Raw genomic sequence first — 9,941 nt, 5'->3', positions numbered from 1 at the left:
CAAAACCTCTGCTAAAAATGAAGTCTGTTTTCCCCACAGCATCCACCTCCCTGACTTACTTTGATAATCCTATTCAAGAGTTAACAGAGATCCATCAGGAAGGAGCCTTTCTTGATGAAGTCCTCGCAGCTTCTTGTATCACTGCTGTCCTGCAAGACTCTTGCACACTGTCTGTTTAACGATCTAGGCTTGAATCCTGGCCTCCCATCTTCAGCCTCTGTTCTCATCCCTTTTTATGAAAATCAGGACATTTTGCACAGCCCTGGCCCATAGGAAACACTTCGTAAATACTTACTGACTTGCCACTATTATTATCCTCATTTTTCAGAGGGGGAAATTGAGAGGGCCTCAGGGGCTTCAGTGACTTGCCCAGGGACAGATAGCTAGGAAGCATTAGAAGCAAAATTTGAACCCAGGGCATGCTTGGCAGGTTGTACCAGATAGCCTGTGGGGTCCTGTATGGAAATTACTGTAGCAAGCCCCATTGTTGCATTTAATCAGTCTGTTAGGAGTGGCTGTTACCAAATCTGGGCATGAAACCTGGAGCCATCCCCTACCTGTGGGTCCTCAGTAGTCCCTATGGTGATGGTAGCACCAAAGAATTTTGAGATGCACAAATTGAGAGACATACCCTTCCAAATGGTCATACAAGCAACCTGTACCCCACTTGTGGGACAGCCTTCAGAGCTCAGATTTGTCTGATCCGCCACAGCCGGACACACTGAACTTTGACCCCAATGTAGTGATATAATTTTGGTCCATATTGAGCAGGAAGGATGGACAAGTAATTCCGATAATGTGGCAGAGGAGCTGAGATGCCATGGGAGATGTGGAGTCATTAGAATCTATCTTTCTTATTATGAAAAGTTGTCCTCAAAAGCCATCAGCGGTTTGAAACCTGCATTGGTCCCAGGGATCATCCTGACACTTTGGTCTTGGTGTTTTTAATAATCTTCTTTTAATTTTTTTTCCAGAGATTTTCCTCTTTGATCAGAGTGAAGGTCTGAAAAAAAAATTCTCTTCACCCCCTGCTCAGACTCTGGATCCTTGGAGTCTATTTCCAGATGCGTTGTTTAAGTTTTCTTTCCTAGGAAGGTGGGTCTTGCAGTGGACAGAGTGCTAGGTCTGAAGTCAGGAATTCCTGAGTTCAAATCTGACCTCAGGCACTTACTAACTGCATGGTCCTGGACTAGTCACTTAACCTCTGTTTGCCTCAGTTTTCTCATCTGTAAAATGAGATAGAGAAGGAAATGGTAAACTGCTCCAGGATCTTTGCCAAGAAAACACCAAATGGGGTCAGGAAGAGTCAGACACAACTGAAAAACAGTAATTGGTACTTGACAAATTCTTATTCTCTCCACCCCTCCTCTTCCCTCCCTCTCTATAATATCCCTGAGAAACCACATTCCAATACAGAACCAGCCTCCTCCTTTACTGAATTCTGCTGTGGCAGCCCTCAGATCCTCAGCATAGGGATACAACTTCCAAGACTTAATTAAAATCAATCTTCAATTACTCAAATACCATCGATTTGGGTCTTGGTTGATGGGGGAAAATATTATCACCATTATGGGAAATGTTGATATTGGAACGTGGAACAATTTCCTTGTCTCAGAGACAATTGAAGTGGCCCCCACTTTCGGGGAGCGGGTGTGGGAACACTGACTATCTTCAAACAAAGTAGGCTTGAGTTTTTTTAAAGGGGGCAGCAGTTTAGTTCTTGTGTTCAGATTAAACACGCGACGTCCCAGACACCAGCCTTTCCTCTCCACTTGTACTGGCCGCCATCTTAGTTTGGACTGGGTTTATCTCAGAGACAGCAATGGTGCAGTGGGAAAAGCTCTGACTCAGAAGTGCTATGATCTGAGTTCAAATCCTGACCCTACCATGTCTTAAGTGTGTGACCTTGGCCCAATCCTTTTTAGAGCTTCTTCTGGAAAATGGTTTCTAATAATTTTTGGAGCTATTGTGAGGTAAAAACAAACCTGGGAGGGCTGTAGAAATGCGAATGACTGTCCTGTCTTCTGGAACTTTCAAATTATTTCCCTTGCCCTCTCTGCAGTCCATCCTCCATGCTGGTGATTCACTGGTAACAGATGATACTGCCAGAAGGAACCCATGATATATAACCAACAATTAGGAAGTCGAGGGCAAGGAACAGCTGCCAGACTCATCTTCCTCAGGTACAGGTTGTAAGGCACTGATCCATAAAGATCAATGACTTCCTAGTGCCTAGAACATAAAATCCAAATTCCTTCATCAGCCATTAAGAGGCCCCGTGCAGTCTGTTCTAACCTCTCAGTTTGTGTCTTGCCGCTCTCTCTCTCTCTCTCTCCCTCCTCTCTCTCTCCTCTCCTGTCTCTGTCTCTCTGTCTCTCTCATCTCTCTCTCTTTCTCTCTTCCTCTTCTCTCTCTCTCTTCTCTCTCTCTGTCTCTCTCTCTGTCTCTCCCTCCTCTCTCTCTCTCCTCGCCTGTCTCTGTCTCTCTCTGTTCCTTGTCCTACACTCTGTGCTCCTTCCAAATGAAACAAATCGTTCTTCCTTAGCTTCCTCCAGTCTCCTTCCCTCCCCTCTTCTGACACACCCTCCTCATCTGTCTATGACTTCTCTCTCTCTCTTCCCTGGTTCCACAAAGTCTTCCTTGATTCTCCCTCCAATGGAAAAGGGTTTCATTCTCCTTATTTCCAGGATCCAATATACTCAATGGCACAGTGGATAAAATGTTGGGCCTCTAGTCAGGAAGACCTGAGTTCAAATTCACTTACTAGTTGTTGTGAGACCCTGGGCAAATCAACCTTATTTGCCTTAGTTTCCTCATCTGTAAAATGAACTGGAGAAGGAAATGGTGAAACCCATCTCCCCCTTATCTCTGTCAAGAAAGCCCCAAATGGGGTGAGAAGAGTCAGACACAGTTGAACAACAATATATTCAATAAACCCCAGTGGCTCTTTATTACCTCTAAGATCAAATAGAAACTCTTTTATTTGGCACAATCCAAGTCCTGCATGTTTCCAGGGCTTATTTACACATATTATTACCCTCTATACACGCTACAACCCAGTCATGCAGGCCTTCTTGTAGTTCCTTAACAATGATACTCCATTTCCCACCTCCACACCTTTGCGTTGTTCATCCCTCATGCCTGGAATGCCCTTCCTCTTCACCTCAGGCTCTTAACATCCTTGGCTTCTTTTTAAACTCACCTCAAATCCTGTCTTCTACAGGAGGTCCTCCCTAACCACCCCCAACCATGTGGGCCTCCCCTTCTAAGGTTACCTTCTTTCCACTCTTTACCTTTTATGTTCTTAATTATTTATATTAGTCTCCTTTGTGAGACCGTAAGCTCCTTGAGGACAGGGTCTTCTTTTGCCTTTCGTTGTAGTTGCTCTCTTGTCTCAGTGCCAACACATCAATGCTTCATCAATGCTTGTTGATTGATTTAAAATTTTTTACGGATCTTTCTTTCGCATTTCAGTCATTCCTAGATCATTCCTCCAACCACTGTCTCCACCCCTTTCCCACCAACCGAGTGAACTTTCCTTGAAATGTGATTGCCCCTCTCCCCATGAGGTGAAGGTGCTACAATGATAAAGAGAATTAGGCAGAATCAACAGCTACCATGGTTTGACAACTGAATACAACATCTTGCATTCCCAGTCAGTTAAATGAACTGGAGAAGGAAGTGGCGAACCTCTCCAGTATCTTTGCCAAGCAAACCCCAAATGGGGCCGCAGAGAGTCAGAGACAACTGAACAGCATAAGAGGTGCTTTATAAATGCGTGTTCTCCCTGTCTCTCCCTCCTCTCCCTTTCTGACCCTCCCCTCTGTAACATTCCTGAGAAATCATATCCCAATAAGGAACTGGTGTATGTGTATGTGTGTACGTGTGTGTATGCATACATGAGTGTGTGCATGTGTGAGTGTGTGTGTATGCATGTGAGTGTGTATGTGTGTGTGAGTGTGTGTATATGTGTGTGAGTATGAGTGTGTGCATGTGTGTGAGTGCGTGTGTGTGTGTATGTGTGTGTGAGTGTGAGCATGTGCATGTGTGTGCCCTTTCCTCATCTATTCCATATTTCCTCCATCTCTCCCCACACCTCTTCCGTATCCATAACCAAATCAATTCTGTGATCACTACTAGAAATGGTGCCTTAGTCTAGACCCCACACCATGCCTCTCCTCACTGTCTCTGTTTAGTGGGGGCTGGCCAATGGGATCCCAGATGTTGGAGCATGGGCAGCAAGCTGGGTCTATTGCCCATCCAAGCGGAAGCCTGGGGAGCCTACTTCCCATTTGTCACGGAGGGTGCCCTCTTCCTGTCCCCCACTTCAGAGCATGTCCAACACTGTCTTTGCTTTTCTTTGTTTTCCTAATACTCAGCACGAGGTTCTGGGTTCCCTTGGCTCACTTCTTGGTGAGGAAAATCATTCTAACTGGGCACTGACTTAGACCAGAAGCACAAACAGACAAGAGTGGTTTCTCTTTTCTTATGGCTTTTGAGGGAGGAGAAAGAACTGTGGTCCTCTGGGTGATGGAGGGGCCTTGAGTCCTCTCTCTGACTTGGTTGCTGACCATGAATGCATGGTGCTGTCCTTTATCCTTTGCATGCTGTGATGTTGACACTTTCCTGATGTTAGGTGAAAGACTATCAGAGATGTGCAGACCTAGTTATAACTTCATGACTTTAAAAGATCAGATGAACCCACAGAGGTGCAGGAACTGGAGTCCGTAGTAGAGTTTACCAGTAGCTACAGCAGCCAAGCCCAGAGAGGAGGCAGCTTGCAGGAGCCACCTGCTTGACCCAGAATGACAGGAGATCATCTTGGCAATCTAGATCTTAGTCCTCAGTAGCGGAAGAGGCTCATCCATTGACTGTGACACTCTCAGAAGTGAACTTGGTGGGGACAATGGTTGGGGCTCACCACTTTCAGTGAACTCTCCCTGCAGACAAGAGGGACATAGGGCAACATGATTTAAGTTTCTGATGTTTTCATACTTTGGGTGTCACCATATCTTCTCTATAAATATTCCTTTGGAAAAACTAATCAATATTAACTGATTAATTGAATTGAGGAAATACCAGTAAGCAGACTGATATTGGGATGTTACTATGTGGTGATTGTTATTAGGGAGATGGTAACTAGAAACTGATGTGGGATGGTGAGTGCCACTGAACTGGAGAAAGACCCCCCCGCCTTGACCCTGAAGGACCTTCCAGAACTTCAAATCTGTCTCTCTGTCTCTTAGTCTGTACATCTCTGATTGTCATTCGCCTAAGATTGGGAAAGGATAAACAGCATGGCAGCACTGTGTGTGCGTGTGTGTACATGCATGCACACGTGTGTGTGTATGTGCATGCCTTGCTCTGGCGACCTGACTTCCTAGATGAAGAGTGCCTTGGAAGAGTCATCTAGGGGACTGTGTATATATGTTCCACGTGTAACATTCTAAACTGAAATACCCCTCCCTGACTACCCACCCTGTCTAGGTGTTAATTACGTGAGGGCAAGGACTTTCTTCACTTTTTTTTGTATCCCAATTCTTAACACAGTGCTTGGCTCTATAAATGCTTATTAAATGCTTTTTCATTCGTTCCTCACCTGTAAAATGGAGATAATAATTTCTGGACTATACTTTACAGGTTTCCTATAAGAAAATGGGCAGCTAGGGGTGCACTGGATAGAGTGCTGGACCTGGACTCAGGAAAATCTAGTCTCAGATACTGGCCATGTAACCATGGGCAAATCCTTAACTCTTCTGTGCCTCAGTTTCCACAACTGTAAAAGAGGGGATTTGATTCAGTGGGCTTTAAGGACAATTTCTGCTCTCAGGTTCTGATCTGTACTCTGCTTTGATCTTCCAACTCCAAATCCAGTATTTTTCTCTCTAAAGCAGATTCCCTGGGGTCACTCACTCACTGGCCCCTGTCTGATGTATGTGACTGTCTGTTGGCCCATTTTGATGGGGGTTGGGCTCCTCTCGAAGCTGAGATAGGAAGAGGATCAAAGGCCTTTTGAGTCTTGAGAGAATGAAAGCCATCGATTTGGATGGAAATGGGAGCTGGGCCAAGCCTGCTTGAGTCAAACACAGTCTGGCTGACAAACATTTATTACACACTTACTGTGTGCCAGGCACTGAGTTAGGACCTGGGAACACAAATTCCAACAGAAAGAGAGATAGTTGCTGTCTTCAAGGAGCCCCCCATTCTAGAGGGGAAGATACTACATAAAAGGGAGGGTGTGGGGAAGAAGAAGAAGACATGAAGGAATGAAAATGTGGTTGGCTCCTCAAAATGGAGGCTCTGGGAGGAACCAGTCAATTAGCGGGAGAGGCTATGGGGGGTATGGGGAGCCATGGGTTGAGTGAGCTTCTGGGGTGAAGTTGTCTGTGGGGTACAATAGAGTCAGAGAGTCAGGAATAGACTGGAAAGGAATGTTCTGTAACACACCCTCACTCCTCTTCCTATTCTAGGGCCCGGCTCAGGAAGAACATCCTGCCCAATCTCCCTGGGTGGGGGCCCAGGGAACCCATCTGTTCCCCCAGGGTATGGGGAGAAGGGAGGTGTCATCAGCACATGGAGAGGGTGGCAGAGGCCAGTGACAGACCAGGCTAACCAGGCCCAGGACACTAAGACCCCTGTTGGGTCTGGCAGCCAGCTGTGGGTTGGGTCAAAGGAGGAGTGGGAGTCAGATTTGGGTTAAATTATTCAGCCAATGAGTGTTTATTAAAATGTCAGGAACTGAGGCTGTAAAAGCAAAAATGAACCATTCCTTGTCCTCAAGGATCTCAGTCTAAAGCTTGGGGTCAGAATAGGCTTTGGTTTAATCAGGATAGTTTCAAGAAGGGCTTGGATTTGGGGTCAATATATGGGTGAAAGATGGGCTTAAAGTTCAGAATCAGAGATGAGCCTGGGTCAGAGGTAGGTTTGGATTTGGGGTCAAGGGTCTAGATCAGAGATGGGTTCTATCCCAAATAGGTATAGAGATGAATTGGGAGGATCTGGTTAACGAGCAGGAGAGGCACTGGGGTCAAGGTCGGGGTTGGAGACAGGTTTCATGACACAGTCAGAGCAAGAAGCCATTTCTAAGGAGGAAAATGTTTTCTAGGAGAGGAGATAAATGACTTCTCATGGTTTGGGGAGAAGTAGGAAGATGGTGGTCATCAATGTTGGGGGTGTTAAAGGAATTTCCCTGAGGAACTGAAAGAGGTAAAAAAGGGAGATGGCAGTTGAGGCAGTGGGAGCCTGGTCTGGTCCTGTTGGTGAGGTTCATGAATGAGAAGCTTATTCTAACAGCAAAAGCCTTACCTGTAGGAGAGCACATCCTCAGGATGGTGACCAAGATTGCAAGGTCATGTGTTCAGAGCTGGGGAGAAGATTCCCCAGTACTGTGAGTTATGTGGACTGGACAGGCTTGAAGGGAAGGCCATTCACCCTCTAGCAACTACATATGCAACCCTCCCCCCTCCTAACCTGAGCTGGCCTTAGCCTTAGGAAGAACTGTAGGTCTGGAGGTAGGGCAGATAGACTCACCAGAGAGTAGGTGGCCATCTTCAATGATTTCCCACAGGGGAAGTCTCAACCACAGCTTGGCAGTGTATATTCAGAGGTCAATACATATCCTGGGCAGGAAGGAAGACTCATCAGGAAAGGAAGGAGAGTTGCTTTGGCTGTCTACAGGCTCTCATGAGTCCTTAATGAGTTGTTTGCATTTTTCTCCAGGATAAAACAAAGGCTGTCTTCTGAAAAAAAAATAATAAACCCAAACAAACCCCCCCAAAAAACCCAAGCCTAAGTGAGCTCCCACAGTTGTAACCTATGACCTAAGGTTGAGGTTTTCATTGGCAAGGTTCAATTTTGAGGTCTTCTCAAGATACTTCCTCTCCAGTGAGTCCCATCTTCCCCCAGGAATCTGTCTAGTCTTTCAAGCTATAGTGCTACCTTGTGGTTTAAACTTCCTCAAGAGGAAAGCAGATTACTCCCTTCCTCTACCTCCCTTGCCACCACCAAGGGAAGACATCTGGGGTTGCTTGAGTGTCAACCTCTTATCTTCTGGGTAGTTTGATGTCCTCCAGACCAGTAATGCTACCTTAAGATCAAGGCAAGTAGGTGGTGCTGCAGTGGATAGAGCACTGGTCCTGGAGTCAGGAAGACTTATCTTTTGAGTTTAAATCTGATCTCAGATATTTACTAGATATCTGACTCTGGATGAGTCACTTCACTCCGTTCACCTCAGTTTCCTCATCTGTCAAATGAGCTGGAAAAGGAAATGGCAAATCGTTCCATATTTCTGCCAAGAAAGCCCTACATAGGGTCAGGAAAAGTCCGACATGACTGCACAGCAAGATCAAGGCTTCCTACAAAGGAGATTTTGCACTTGAGATAGACAGTAAACTGCCTTCCCATCAGATCTGTACAGTCTGCATGACTTAGTACTAACACAAGATTAGGTCTAGTTATCACCTTCCACTTCCTAGTTTTGTCTCCAGCTATTCCTCTAGCTCTGATGTCTAGTGACTGCTTCTCCTGTGCCAGGATGCCTGACCTATATGTTCTCCCTGCTACATTGCCAGGATCTCTAGGCTAAGCAGTTCCCTGGGTGGGTGGGTGGGTGGGCAGAATTCGTTCAGATAGAGAGGCTTCCTTTCTACCAGGGACCAAAGTCCATTTTCTGATATCTGGTCTCTGTCCATGCTCAGCTCTGGTTCTGTCCTCCCTAGACTAACTAACTAACCTTACGATTCTACTTAAAGGGCAAAGACCAAGGTTGTGGACACAGTCACTCATGCTCATTGAGATGCCAATGGGTCAACAAATTAATAAGCCCACTGTATTCCCTATATCCCCATCAAAAGAGATGGGACAGGTGTCACAGTGTACAGAACACTGGAATAGAGTCAGAGGATGTGGGTTCCAGTTCTGCCACTGCCACTTACCATTTGTGTGACCTTGGCCAAGTCCTTTCCCCTTTCTGGGCCTCAGTATCCTTACTGTAGAATGAGGAGGCCAGGCTAGATTCAGTTAGTCAAGAAGCTTTGACTGAGTACCTACTATGTGCTAAGCACTGGGATATAAAGAAAGGCAAAAGACAGATCCAGCCCTCAGAGATGAGAAAACAACTCTTGATAAATATGCTGTATTCAGGGTAAATTGGATAGAATAACAGAGAGCAGGCCCCAGAGTGAAGGGGAGCAGGGAAAGGCATCCTGTGGAAGGTGGGACTTCAGAGGGGACTTGAGCCCTTGGTCCCTCCCCAACCTCAGTGTTTTCCATGAGGTTTCTGTGGAAATCACAACTTACTCACAAGATGAGAACAAAGACCTTCTGTGACCTGGAGTGTGCCTCATGATGGGGAGTTACAAGCAGCAAGCTCAGGTCTGGGCTTCCTCAGAAGTGTAGGGAGCCACCTTGTGAGCAAAGAATGCACCAGTCAGTAAGTACCTACTGTGTGCCAGGCACTGGGCTCAGGATCAGCACCTATTGGGTACAAATCAGTAGACATCCTTGTTCAGGGATGGGCTAGACTGGATGGCCTCTGGGGTCCCCTCAGTTAGAGAATCTGGGATTCTGGGAGCTGGGCATGGACCCTGACTCTGGTTCTTCCTTCCTTCTGGAGGTGATCTTGACTGTATTATTTCCCTTTCCAAGCTTCCAGTAAATGAGCCAGTTGGACTGTGCGACCTCTGTTGTCCCTTCGAGCATTACATTCAAGGCAGAAATCATGTTTTTTTTCTTCTTTTCAAGTAATTTCCCTCCCTAAACTTTGCATTGACAGAAGCAAGCACTTGAATTTAATAAACAGAATTTAAGAAATGAAATTCTTTTTGGCCCAGAGCGGGGAACAAAGTTCAAGCAGGCTGTTTCTAAGGGAAGCAAATTCTGGTGAGATTGGGATGGGAAACAGAATGAAATAAAGGATAATTCGGTTAATTCTGAGTTTCCCC

The sequence above is a fragment of the Notamacropus eugenii genome, chromosome 4 (assembly GCF_028372415.1).
Source record: "Notamacropus eugenii isolate mMacEug1 chromosome 4, mMacEug1.pri_v2, whole genome shotgun sequence".
NCBI classification, from domain to species: domain Eukaryota; kingdom Metazoa; phylum Chordata; class Mammalia; order Diprotodontia; family Macropodidae; genus Notamacropus; species Notamacropus eugenii.
This window is presented reverse-complemented; position numbering follows the sequence as displayed.